The sequence below is a fragment of the Cnephaeus nilssonii genome (assembly GCF_951640355.1).
Source record: "Cnephaeus nilssonii genome assembly, chromosome: 17".
Classification (NCBI taxonomy): domain Eukaryota; kingdom Metazoa; phylum Chordata; class Mammalia; order Chiroptera; family Vespertilionidae; genus Cnephaeus; species Cnephaeus nilssonii.
The window spans coordinates 31,047,522-31,058,538 of record NC_137088.1 but is presented as its reverse complement, the minus strand read 5'-3'; the positions used below and the strand labels follow the sequence as shown (position 1 = coordinate 31,058,538).

General features: G+C 48.4%; 1 pseudogene across 1 annotated transcript; it reads left to right on the top strand.

The window, feature by feature from the left end:
- Positions 1–914: 914 nt before the first annotated feature.
- On the top strand, positions 915–10,023 carry LOC307113438 (CBY1-interacting BAR domain-containing protein 1-like; annotated as a pseudogene). Its single transcript has 4 exons — positions 915–924; positions 8,875–9,153; positions 9,360–9,504; positions 9,595–10,023. The product of its transcript is annotated as a CBY1-interacting BAR domain-containing protein 1-like (transcript).
- The last annotated feature ends 994 nt before the right edge of the window (positions 10,024–11,017 follow it).

Here is an 11,017-nt window from a genome sequence, read left to right as displayed (position 1 = left end):
ATGCTGAACAAATCACTGCGGGACCGGATGAAAGACAGCTTGGGAACTCCTCATGTGGCCTTGAGCTTGGCCGTTCCCTGACGGAGCTGGCCCGAGGAGGGCAAGGGCCAGACAGGGACAGAAAGGTCCCCAGCCCGTCTTCCCCTGCCTCCCAATCTCCCAAGCCCAGCCTAGGCTGTGAGGTTGTGCAAACAGCATGCCTGATCCTGATGCCCAGCGGGTAGTGGGTGGGGTCGGCAAAGGACACTGGCTCAGAGGTCAAATGGACCTGGGTCTGACCCCTGCTTCTGCCCCTTCCCAGGGGTGGAATGTGAAGACTGGCCCTCCCCTCCTTGGTCTCACGCGGCACCACTGAACTATTTAACGCCTGTTTCTGTATAACATACAGTTGACCCTTGAGCAACACAGTTTACACTAAGAAGGCCGGCCCAGTTACACGTGGATTTTTTTCAATAAATACTGTAAATGCATTTTCTCTTCCTATGATTTTCTTAATAACATTTTCTTTTCTCTAGCTTACTTTATTATAATACAGCATATAATGCATAAAACATACAAAATATGTGTTCATCAACTGTTTATGTTATCGGTAAGGCTTCCAGTCAATAGTAGACTATTGAGAGGCAAAAAGTTATATGCGGATTTTCCACTACGCCGTGGGTCGGCACCCCAAAATCCCATGTTATTCAACTGCATATTACATATAATATATAAATATCTTACACACTTGTGCATGTGCATGTACACATACACACACTCCTAGTACTTAGGTGGGGTTTATTTAAAAGTAATCATGATTACTGTTATCATTATTATCAGGAAAATAGAAAAGTTAAGCCAGACCAATATCTCGTATCTCTTTCAGCTAAAACCTCCCAACTCCTACCTAGGTGACAACAGTGTGGGTCTCGGACATGGGCCCAGGTGGGTCTCCATGCTGCCAGCTGGCCTGTCCCTCCCTGCTCCCACCCCCCTCCAGGCTCAGAGGGGGCGCTGCCCAGCTCCCAGTGCTGCGGCCTGGCATGGAAGTCCCCCAACCTGCCTCACCCAGCCGAGGTGCTGGGGACCCTCAGGAACAGGCCTCGCCAGGGAAGAGGGAGCCTGTGGCTCAAAGTTGGGTGACTGTCTAACTTACTGTCCAAATCAGGCCACTTTTAACAGGGAAAGGGGCACTGACAGCAGTTACCCGGAGCAACATGCATAACCAGGACTGTGTTGGCCCCAGGATGCACGGTTACCCACTCTCGGACCACTCCAGGCCGAGACCCTGCTCCCTCTACAGAAATGGAAGTCCACCTCTTCAGAATGACCTTCTCTGATGACTCTGGACCTCTAAAGGCCAGGGAGTCTGGCAGGCCCCTGAACAGCCACACCCAACTTCCAGCCATGCGCCAGCTACTCAGTGTTTTCAATGTCCCTTCACTGCTCCTGACAGCTGAGTGGCTCTGGAAAAGTGGCTGATCAAGCCCAGTGTCTAAGTTGTCTCTTAGGATTTAAAGAGGGGACCCCTGGGAGGCCCAAGAGTTCATTGCACCCCTTCCCCCATCTAAAGCCCTAGGTGTCCAGACCACACCTACCCAACATGCTCTTCCACCGTCCAGGCTGATCTCAGCAATTCTTCTGACAGCCTGGGCAGCCACCACTCAGGCAACAGTTACAATCAAGTGGTCCTCACTTGGGGTCTCCCGTGTGTGTGACCTTGTTGGAGCCTCACTGGGATCCTATAGGTACGTGCTATCATTAACACTGATAGGCGAGGAAACTGAGACACAAATAAGTAATCTGCCCAGGTTCTGCATGAAAGTGGCCTAGCCCGGCTTTGGCCCCCCAGCACCTGCAGAGGCCTTAGGAGCAAAGATTCACGATGTATGGGGTGAGATGCGCTTAGGCCTAGATTCCAAGCCTGACTTCACCTATTCCCAGCTGTGGCCCTGGACAAGTTCCCTTTTGTAATGAGTTCATTTGACTGAGGCTTGTTCTAGGATCAAAAGGGACAGTGAATGCACAGGTACCTTATAAAGTGTGGGGCCAAAGCAGTCCCACCTGACAGTGAATCCTCCACTGTGTCCCCAGCAAGATGCCATATGCCTGGCCTGGAACATGCTGTCCACAGTCCTTACCCTCAGGGGCCTGCCCTCAGGCGCTCGGGGCCTGGCCTTGAGCCCCGGTCCCCTCAGAAGGTCCCCTCTGCTCTGAGAGTGGAGCTCGCCATCCCAGGAGCTCCAACCCTCCGGTCCTGACAGAGGCAGCCCCATTTTGGTGAGGCTGTATGTCGGCTACCTCCAAGTCTTCATCCCAGAGATGTGCCTGCCGTGGGGCCACCAGTGTTGTCCAGAGCTACATCTACCAGGCAGCCGGCCAGTTAGGCAATGGAGTGGCCAGTGGGCGGAGAGACCCGGGGCTCCATTGCTCAGCTGGCCAGGGCACTGAATGTCCACCCTGAGGCCCTCTGCGGGCGGGACACATGCCTCTGAGATATGGCTCGTCCTTGTACCTTCCTCTCTCCCCCCAAAAAGTGTACTTTTCCTCCTACACACCACTCCCCCACCATGGAGCCCACATGGTGTGGGTTAGCGGAGCCCCAGCTAAATGGGGTGATCTACTGTTTTAATCTGTCAAAGGAAGTACCAGAGCTGGGAGCAGGCAAGGTCTGGCACAGGGACAAGGAGCAGGGGCTGGCTCATGTGGTCTGGGGGCAGCCTGTCCAGCCTCACCCCTCAGAGCCAGTCCTCGACCCTTGTGCCTGCCCGGCCACATCTCTGCGTGAGAAGGGTCCCTTCCTCCGGAGGGTTAGCCCAGGACAAACAGCAGGCTTCTCGGCTTCCTGCCGTGTGAGGTGGACAGCCAGATTATTACACCTCAGAGGGATATAGGCCGAAAATATCAGGTTCCAGGGGGGTTTGAGAATGACATGGAATGTGACAGAGCATGACTGTCAGCGGGGTGGCCTGCCCTGTCTTTCAGCACCCGTTCTCATCCAAGGGCCCAAGCTTCTTGGAGGAAGATATAAACTCGTTCACACTAAAATGTGAATGATCAAATGTGCTTCCAGCATTACACTTCAGAAAAGTTTTCACAGAAAATATGTAAACAGAAATTTCCAACATAACTCTTCAGACATTACCTTCCATACAAATGCATACACACACACAGACATGCACAGACACACACATATAAACATACATATGCACAAACACACACGACTCTCCATACAAACCAAACTACTTAGTATTTCCTGAACCCCCCAGACCCTCTCTCCCTACCAGGTACTTATATTATCTACAACCCATTAAAGCATTTCCCCACTTTGTTTCCCTAATTATCTTAGATGAATCCTTCAAACGAATCCCAGTTGCCACCTCCTCCAGGAAGCTTTCCGTAGGCTCCCTCTCTCCAGGCTGCATTAGGAGTTGCTCCATGGCGTATCCTCTGTGCATCCCTCCAGCACAGCCAGTGCCCCGCCCCCCCATCCTGAGCTGTCCTCACCTGTTTCCTGACCTGACTCTCCCCCTAAACTGTCAGCTCCTGAGGGCAGGATCTGGGGCTCATTCTCCATTTCATCCCTGAGGCCCAGCACAAGGCTTGGCACAGACTAGGTTCTTGAAGAACGTTGGCTGGATGAAAAGGTGACAATCTGCATCGAGGAAACGTCTTTCTTTCTGAGTAATGAAGGCAGAGCCCCTGCCAGGAGCATATGCAGCCGAGCACACGTGGAGGAGCGAAGTGTGGCACACTTGTGCACCCACACACACGGGAATCCACAGGAATCCACAAAGACACACGGGCTCCTCCTCTGACCTAAAGGCATTCATTTCCTGAGAATCACTTTGACTGTAGCTGGGGGAAAAGAAACAAACAAAATCAAAGGCTGGAAGAACTGGTGGAAGACCCTGTGCCTCTCAGCATGCCACTGGGGTCCCCAGAGGTACATCAGCTGAAAATTGTTCTCATTTAGCCAGTAAACAAATATGCCATGCCAAGCGGTGACCTCTCAGACCCAAAGCAGTCCCCACCCCTCCAGGCTGGGAGCCCACCTCACTAGGTCCCCACGGGGCAGGCAGGTGGCTTCTCACCCACACCAATTACTATGACAGCCCATGTGTCCAGCCTACCCGTTTCTGTCACTTGAACCTAAAGCAACATCTCCTCCTTTCTGCCACCCTCAGCAGCAAGCCTGCTGGCGGCCAGGGCACACCCAGGATGGCAGGAGCTGCCCAGGATGCACTTGCCCCAGGCCACACACGGGTGTGCCCACCTGCCATCAGCCACACCCCACACCCTTAGGAGACTGTACAGTGAGGGGCCGAGAGCACTGGCCCTGGAGGTGCTCCACTTGGGTTCGAATCCTGACTCCACTCACACTGACGAGCTGGGTGATCTTGGGCAAGGTATCTCACCACTCTGGGCCTCCATTTCCTCATCTACATAATGGGGGAAACACTACATCTTATCTCATAGGAATAGGATGGAGATCAGATCTACCTAAAGAGCTCCTCACAGTACCCAGCTATGGAGAGCACGCAATAAATGTCAGCGGTCATTGTCTCCCCCCCAACCCCCCATCTACAGAAACCTGCACTGCTGACCTGTGATTTCCCTGCAAGGAAGTCTTAGTCGTGGGCTAAGAAGTTCCCTTCTCTGACTCTAAGGGGCAACACCACCGTGTCTGAAAGGTAGGGGCATGGTAAGGACTCACAGTCATTCATTCATTCATTCATTCATTGAACAAACACGAGTAGCCATCTACAATATGCCAGGTTCTGGGGAACCAGAGATGGGACAAGGTCCAGCCCTGCCTTCGGGAGCACATGTCCAGTTTGCAGCACAGAGGGGGGAGCTGATAGTAACAAGTATTTTTTTTTTACCATAACTGGAGGGTAGGGGGAGATACAAACAAAATCCAAAGCTTGAAGAATGCGCGGAAGACACTGTGCCTCTCAGCATGTCACTGGTGTCCCCAGAGACACACTATCTGAAAGTGCCATAAGGAAGCATGGGAAGAGGGGAGAGGTCAGTGAAGCAGGGAGGGGGATAATGCAGCCTCGGGAAATCACGGGAGGCTTCTTGTAGGAGGGAGCACCTAAGGACTGAAGGCTGAGCAGGAGTAGCCTGTGAAGGGGTGAGGAGGGTGGGAGATGAACCAGGCTGCACTGGCTCAAATTAACTAACTAATGATAACAACCATCACAGCCAATAGTTCCATCTTCTGGGCATTTTCTCTGTGCCGGGGCCGCTGGCAAGCATTTTGGCCACATTATCTCCTGGAAACCTCACCCTTAGCACTGAGGAGAGGGGACCGACAGTCCCTGCTCTGTGTTCTGTTCCTCAGTGGTGTCTGGAACTGAGGTAGTACCCAATAAATATTTGTAGAACAAATAAAGATCAGGCACCCCTAGGAAACTGGTTCTAACATGGTCCCCATTTTACAGATGAGGAAACTGAGGTGTAGTGAAATCAAGGATGTCCCACAGCTGGCTGTGAAACGGAGCTAGGACTGGAGGGAGCTCTGTCTGGTGTCGGGCCGGGACTCTCCCCACTTAGTCTCACTGAGGGCGAGCTTGGCCTGTAGAGATCTCCGCAGCCAAAGCAGCCACTCCCTCACATGCCCATGAAAGACCAGGTCATGGGAAATCACCCCGAGCTCTCCTCACAGTGGGCTCTGTGAGGAAGGCTGGCCAGCAGGGTGCCCACTGCCCACCCGCCCCACCCCCATGCTGCTGGCTCTGCAGCCTATGTTTACATTTCTCCCTCAATCTGGAGGCTGCAGATTGAAATTATCTCTTCTCCTGTGTCAGCCCGTCCTGAGCCTCGCTCCCAGCCCCAGCACCTCCCAGTAAGCCCGCGGCAGCCACAGCTGGACTCCGATAAAGAAGGCTCTGGCCCAGGGGTTTGATGGGGGAGAGGAAGGGCTCTCTCAGCCAGCGGCCCTCCCTGCCTGGGGACTGAGGGGAAGTGGAGGGATCCCCTCCACCCCAGCTGCCTCTTGGGGAGCAGAGTCTGTGGCTAGCCCCAGGCCTCCACACGGACTTCCAGGGAAGTGGAGAGATGCAGGGCCTCCCTCACTTCAGACTGTTTCCTCATGGCCGTCCTCACTATCTCTGGGATTAAAGTACTTGCTGTGCAACCCTGAGCCAGTCCCGCCCCTCTCTGGGCCTCATTTCATTCATCTGCACAGTGAGGGACTAGAGTAGATGTTCTTGGGTGATGTGCAGGGATTTGCCTTGTGCCAGGCTCTTCTAAGCTCCCTGAGGCCAGTCCTCATTCTTATCTGCACCTCCAGCACCCAGCACAATTCCTGACAGTCAGTAGGTGCTCAAGGAGTGTTTGTTGACTGAATAAATTATGAATGTCTATCTGTCCCCCTCCCTTGCCAGTGATGTCTTCCCTTTCCAAGCCCTCAGGGCTCTCATGAACCCTATCACACCTGGGAGCCCATCTCCATCCCCCTTGGCCAGCAACAGACTCCAGGCCATATCTCCATCTACAGCGTGATCTCTCCCCATCCCTGCTCTCAGTGTGGAGCCTCAATAAAAATCGCTTAGTGCACTGAAGGACCTCAATGAACACTAGCTAGTGCCGTTATTATAGTGTCTGATAAGTTCATTCACACTAACATCTTAATAGTCAATATTAAATGAACAGTTCTCTTTTCTAGAAGGGGCAACCGCAGAGAGCAAATCTCTAAGCATGATATCTCAAGTGCTCCTTGACATCTGCAGATACTAGCCTGGCTCCCAGAGTGAGAAGGAGGCAGGGCAGGCCTTCCAGCAGGGACGCAGGGTCCTGAGGCTAAGGTCCATGTCTCCAGAAAGACGGAGAAGGGAGAGTCAGGGCAGGAGCTTGTCAGCCAGGAAGGCTATAATAAGGACACGTTCCTGTGCTGATGGGCCATGAACTTAGCATCACCTGGGATGGTGATGGCAATAGTGCCAAAGGTGGAAATGCAGGCAGAGAAGCCTGGGATGGGATCAGGATGGGCTGAGCCATGCGTATGCTCTTTTGCAGGAAGCCAGGCTTGGCTTAGAACCAGGTGCCAAGTCCAAGGAATTTGCAAAGAGCTAAAACAGGCTGAGCAACATGTCCACAATATAAAACAATTACAGGCACGGTGATTGAGTGCTAGACTAGGGCATAGCTAGTATTGAACTCCTACTCATACTTCAAAATCCTGATAAGAATTTCTACTCCTGGTAATATTGTGGATTTGATATTCTAAAACAAACAAACTTCTGGTTTTTAAAAAACAGTATGATGAAACACATCAAACAATCTTTTTATATATTTTTAAAATTTGTTTCAGAGAGGAAGGGAGAGGGAGAGAGAGATAGAAACATCAATGATGAGAGAGAATCATTGATCGGCTGCCTCCTGCACATCCCCTACTGGGGATTGAGCCCACAACCCGGGCAGGTGCCCTGACTGGAAATCGAACCACGACCTCCTGGTTCATAGGTCGATGCTCAACCATTGAGCCATGCTGACCAGGCTCAGACAATCTTTTTAAATGCAGAGCTGAACTTGCAGTAAGTAAAACAAGGACTCTCCAAAGGTCAGAGGTGAAGAGGAGATGGGCCTCCAGCCTGGAGGGCCAGTGCTGCCCCAGGGCAGCTCCAGGGCATTTGCTGACACCAGGACTCTGGAGTCTCAGGGTTTATGGGCAACAGGGGAGACAAGGCTGTGGCATATGTGATTGGGTCCCCCATCCCACTCCTCTCCCAAACACAGAGTTAGGGAAGAGGGCTATAGTGAAAAGATGGACCAGAAAAAAAAAAAATCTGCCCACCATCAAAGGAAGAAAAGATAACTCAACCATTTTAGATCCGTAATTTAATCTTAGGCTCGTATCTAAGTGGGGAAAAGGAAAATAAAAGAGTGAAGACTCTGCTGACTTCATAGCCCTGAACTCTGAAAATATGAATTCAAATTTATACTATCTCCTCAGTCCAGAAAATCCCAAGAAGTTAAAGCTGTCTCAGGCCAGCAGTGCCTTGCAACACCTGGCAGAGGCCAAAGCTAATTGTCTCTGGAGGAGCACCATCGATCCAGGCCCGTAGGCCCCTAGAGATCTATGGGAGTCAAATGGAGCTCGCAATCAAAGAGGTGTAAGACACATGAGGAACCCCAGTGGGAATCTTCAGAAACAACCAATAGTAGAATTATACCTGGACAGACTTTAGACACGGGAAGAATTAGGTACAGTATATTAAATAAGTAAGTTTAAAATGTTGAACAAAGTAAAATAGAGAACTGAAAATTCAAGCAAGAAACAGGCCACTAAAAATGACCAGGCTGACTGGATGGATGGATAGATAGATGGATAGATAGATAGATAGATAGATAGATACATAGATAGATAAAACTCCTTGAAACAAACTCAAATCATTGAAATTGAAAGCACAGTGGAATTGGTTAAATAGAGAATTCATGCACTGCAAGACAGATCTAAAGAAGTTACTTGTGGGGCAACACAGAGATAAAGCGATAAAAATATAAGAGACATGGATGATAGAATGAGAAGATCTAAATTATGTCTAATTGGAGATCCTGAAGATGAGATTTAGGGACAGGCAATCTTTGAGAAATAATGAGTAAGAATTTTTCAAAATTGACAAAGGACATGAATCATCATATTCAGGAATCACAAGAAATCCCAGCAGGATAAGTAAAAATGAAGTCACATGTAGACACATCATAGTGAAATTGCAGAAAAACCTTTAAGAATGCCCCAGGGGAAAGACAGATTGCTTATAAAAGAACAAGCAGACCAAGAACCACAAGAGCAGCCAGAGGCAGTGGACTAACATCTGCAGCACGTTGAGGGAAAATAACCACCTAAATTCTAAATTCAGCTAAACTCTCCCTCAAATATAAGAGGACAGTTCTCGGGCTCCCGCGATGGCAGCGGCGGGCATGCCAGCACACACCCAAGTGCCCCGAGCCTGGCCCCAGTCCAGGGTCCTGGCAGTGCTCAAGGGAAGGTGTTGAGGCACAGCTTGGAAAACCGGGATGCTCAAACCAAGCAACTGCAAGATGCTGTCACAAACGTGGAGAAGCATCTAGAAGAGCTGTGCCAAAGCTTTGCTGCTTATGTGCAGAGAACTGCCGGACGGTGAGACAAAGCAGACCTCCTGGTGAACCTCTGCATGCCCAGAGGTGGGAACATCCGGCCCGAGGGCCATGTAAGACCCGTGAAATCATTTGGTCTGGCCCTGCCAAGGCATTCGGGGTGAGTTAATTAAATGTTTGACCAAATATAGCAGGCTAATTTTTAAGTTGATAATTTTGTATGGCCCGAGAATGATGTTATAAATATCCAAATGGCCCTTGGCAGAAAAAAGGTCCCCCACCCCCACTGAGAGACCCCCCAACTTTAAAGCAGGGCCTGGAAAACTGTGCTGGTGAGTTTGCCAAGCGTCAGGATTATCAACAGGCAGAGGCTGAAATAGTTAAAGCTAAAGCAGTAGAACCATCGAAAGCTTATGGAACCATGTAAAAATGAAACGAGATGAGGTAAAAGCAATATTAACAGCAAGGAATTGAGAAGCTAAACAATAAACTCAGTGAAACCCATCTGATTGACGTGTTATTTCACAGGCAGAAATGAACTTACAGAGAGTTACAATGGATGCTACTTGAACAACTCATCATCTGGAAGAAATGATTGACAATTTTGAAAAGCAGAAAATAAAGCATTTAAAGACTATATTTTCAGAATGTATAACTATTCAAATGTTATTTCACAGGAAAGCTTTAGAGGTCCACACTGCTGCCTACCAAAATATACAAAAGATTGTTGAAGAAGAAGATTTTGAGGTTTTCTGAAATTCTCTATATCCACCAGGTTGTTCATCTTGACTAGATATTGCAAGAGCAAATTCAAAGTCACCTCTTCAGAGATCACTGTCAGCTAAGTGTGTACCTGGAACAGGAAAGGCATCTACCTGTTAACTAAGAGAGAATCAGTAAGCAGAAGATGATAATGAAGAGGATGAAGCCTTGGATATAAAAGACGAAGAAAATTAACTTTCTTAACTAAATTTCACATTTCCATTTTTATCTTAGATTACTTGAAATCCAGAATTACTGAATTGTAAAACTTTATACTGGCTTGGTACATTAAACCTTAAAATGAAATCCTACTGGAAATGGAAAATAATTAAAGGAAATTTACGTTGACAAAAATGAAGGCCTTAAAAACGTTACACACCAGTCATTTCAACATCCTGTCTAGCAGTATATGGTCTTTTTATACAGGCTCAGTGGCTGACCTAAGAACCAGGAGGTCATGGTTGGATTCCCAGTCAGGGTACATGTCCAGGTTGTGGGCTCGATCCCCAGTAGGGGGCATGCAGGAGGCAGCCAATCAATGATTCTCTCTCATCACTGATGTTTCTCTCTCTCCCTCTCCCTTCCTTTCTAAAATCAATAAAAAAATATATTTTAAAGTATTTCATATTAATTAATGCACTATACCTAGTTGGGGTTGTAATAGTAAGTAGATGACATAAAATAAAATATCTAACAATTGCACTTGCTTCTTTTAGGTGAAGATACCATGCCTTCATTACCAGAAAAGAGTAGAGAGTCGTTCTGATTAAATACAAACCCTATTCCTGTAAAGCCTTCATCAAAAAAGACGTTTCTTTTCCTTCCCTTTTCTTTCACTTTTATTACAACTCGAAGTTTCATCAGTTAATACATAATTTTACTTTTCAACAAGAGTGTAATCACTCTTTAATTAAAGGTAATGAAAACCCAGGACATAAGTGTTTTACAGCTCTACTTAAAACATAAATTTTAGCTTTAGAAAGAAAGCCACATTCAGCCTGATTCTAATTTTAAAACAAAACTGCTGTCAGGCTAAAGCTGTACATGGTGCTATGACTTTTGAAAAGCTAATTTGGTGGAATGTTGCCTAAGAAAACATCACGAAAAACCATAAATCATGAAAAATTCTATGAAAATTTCACCAAATTACCATCTAATAAATAAAAGAGTATACAGTCACTCTTATTCC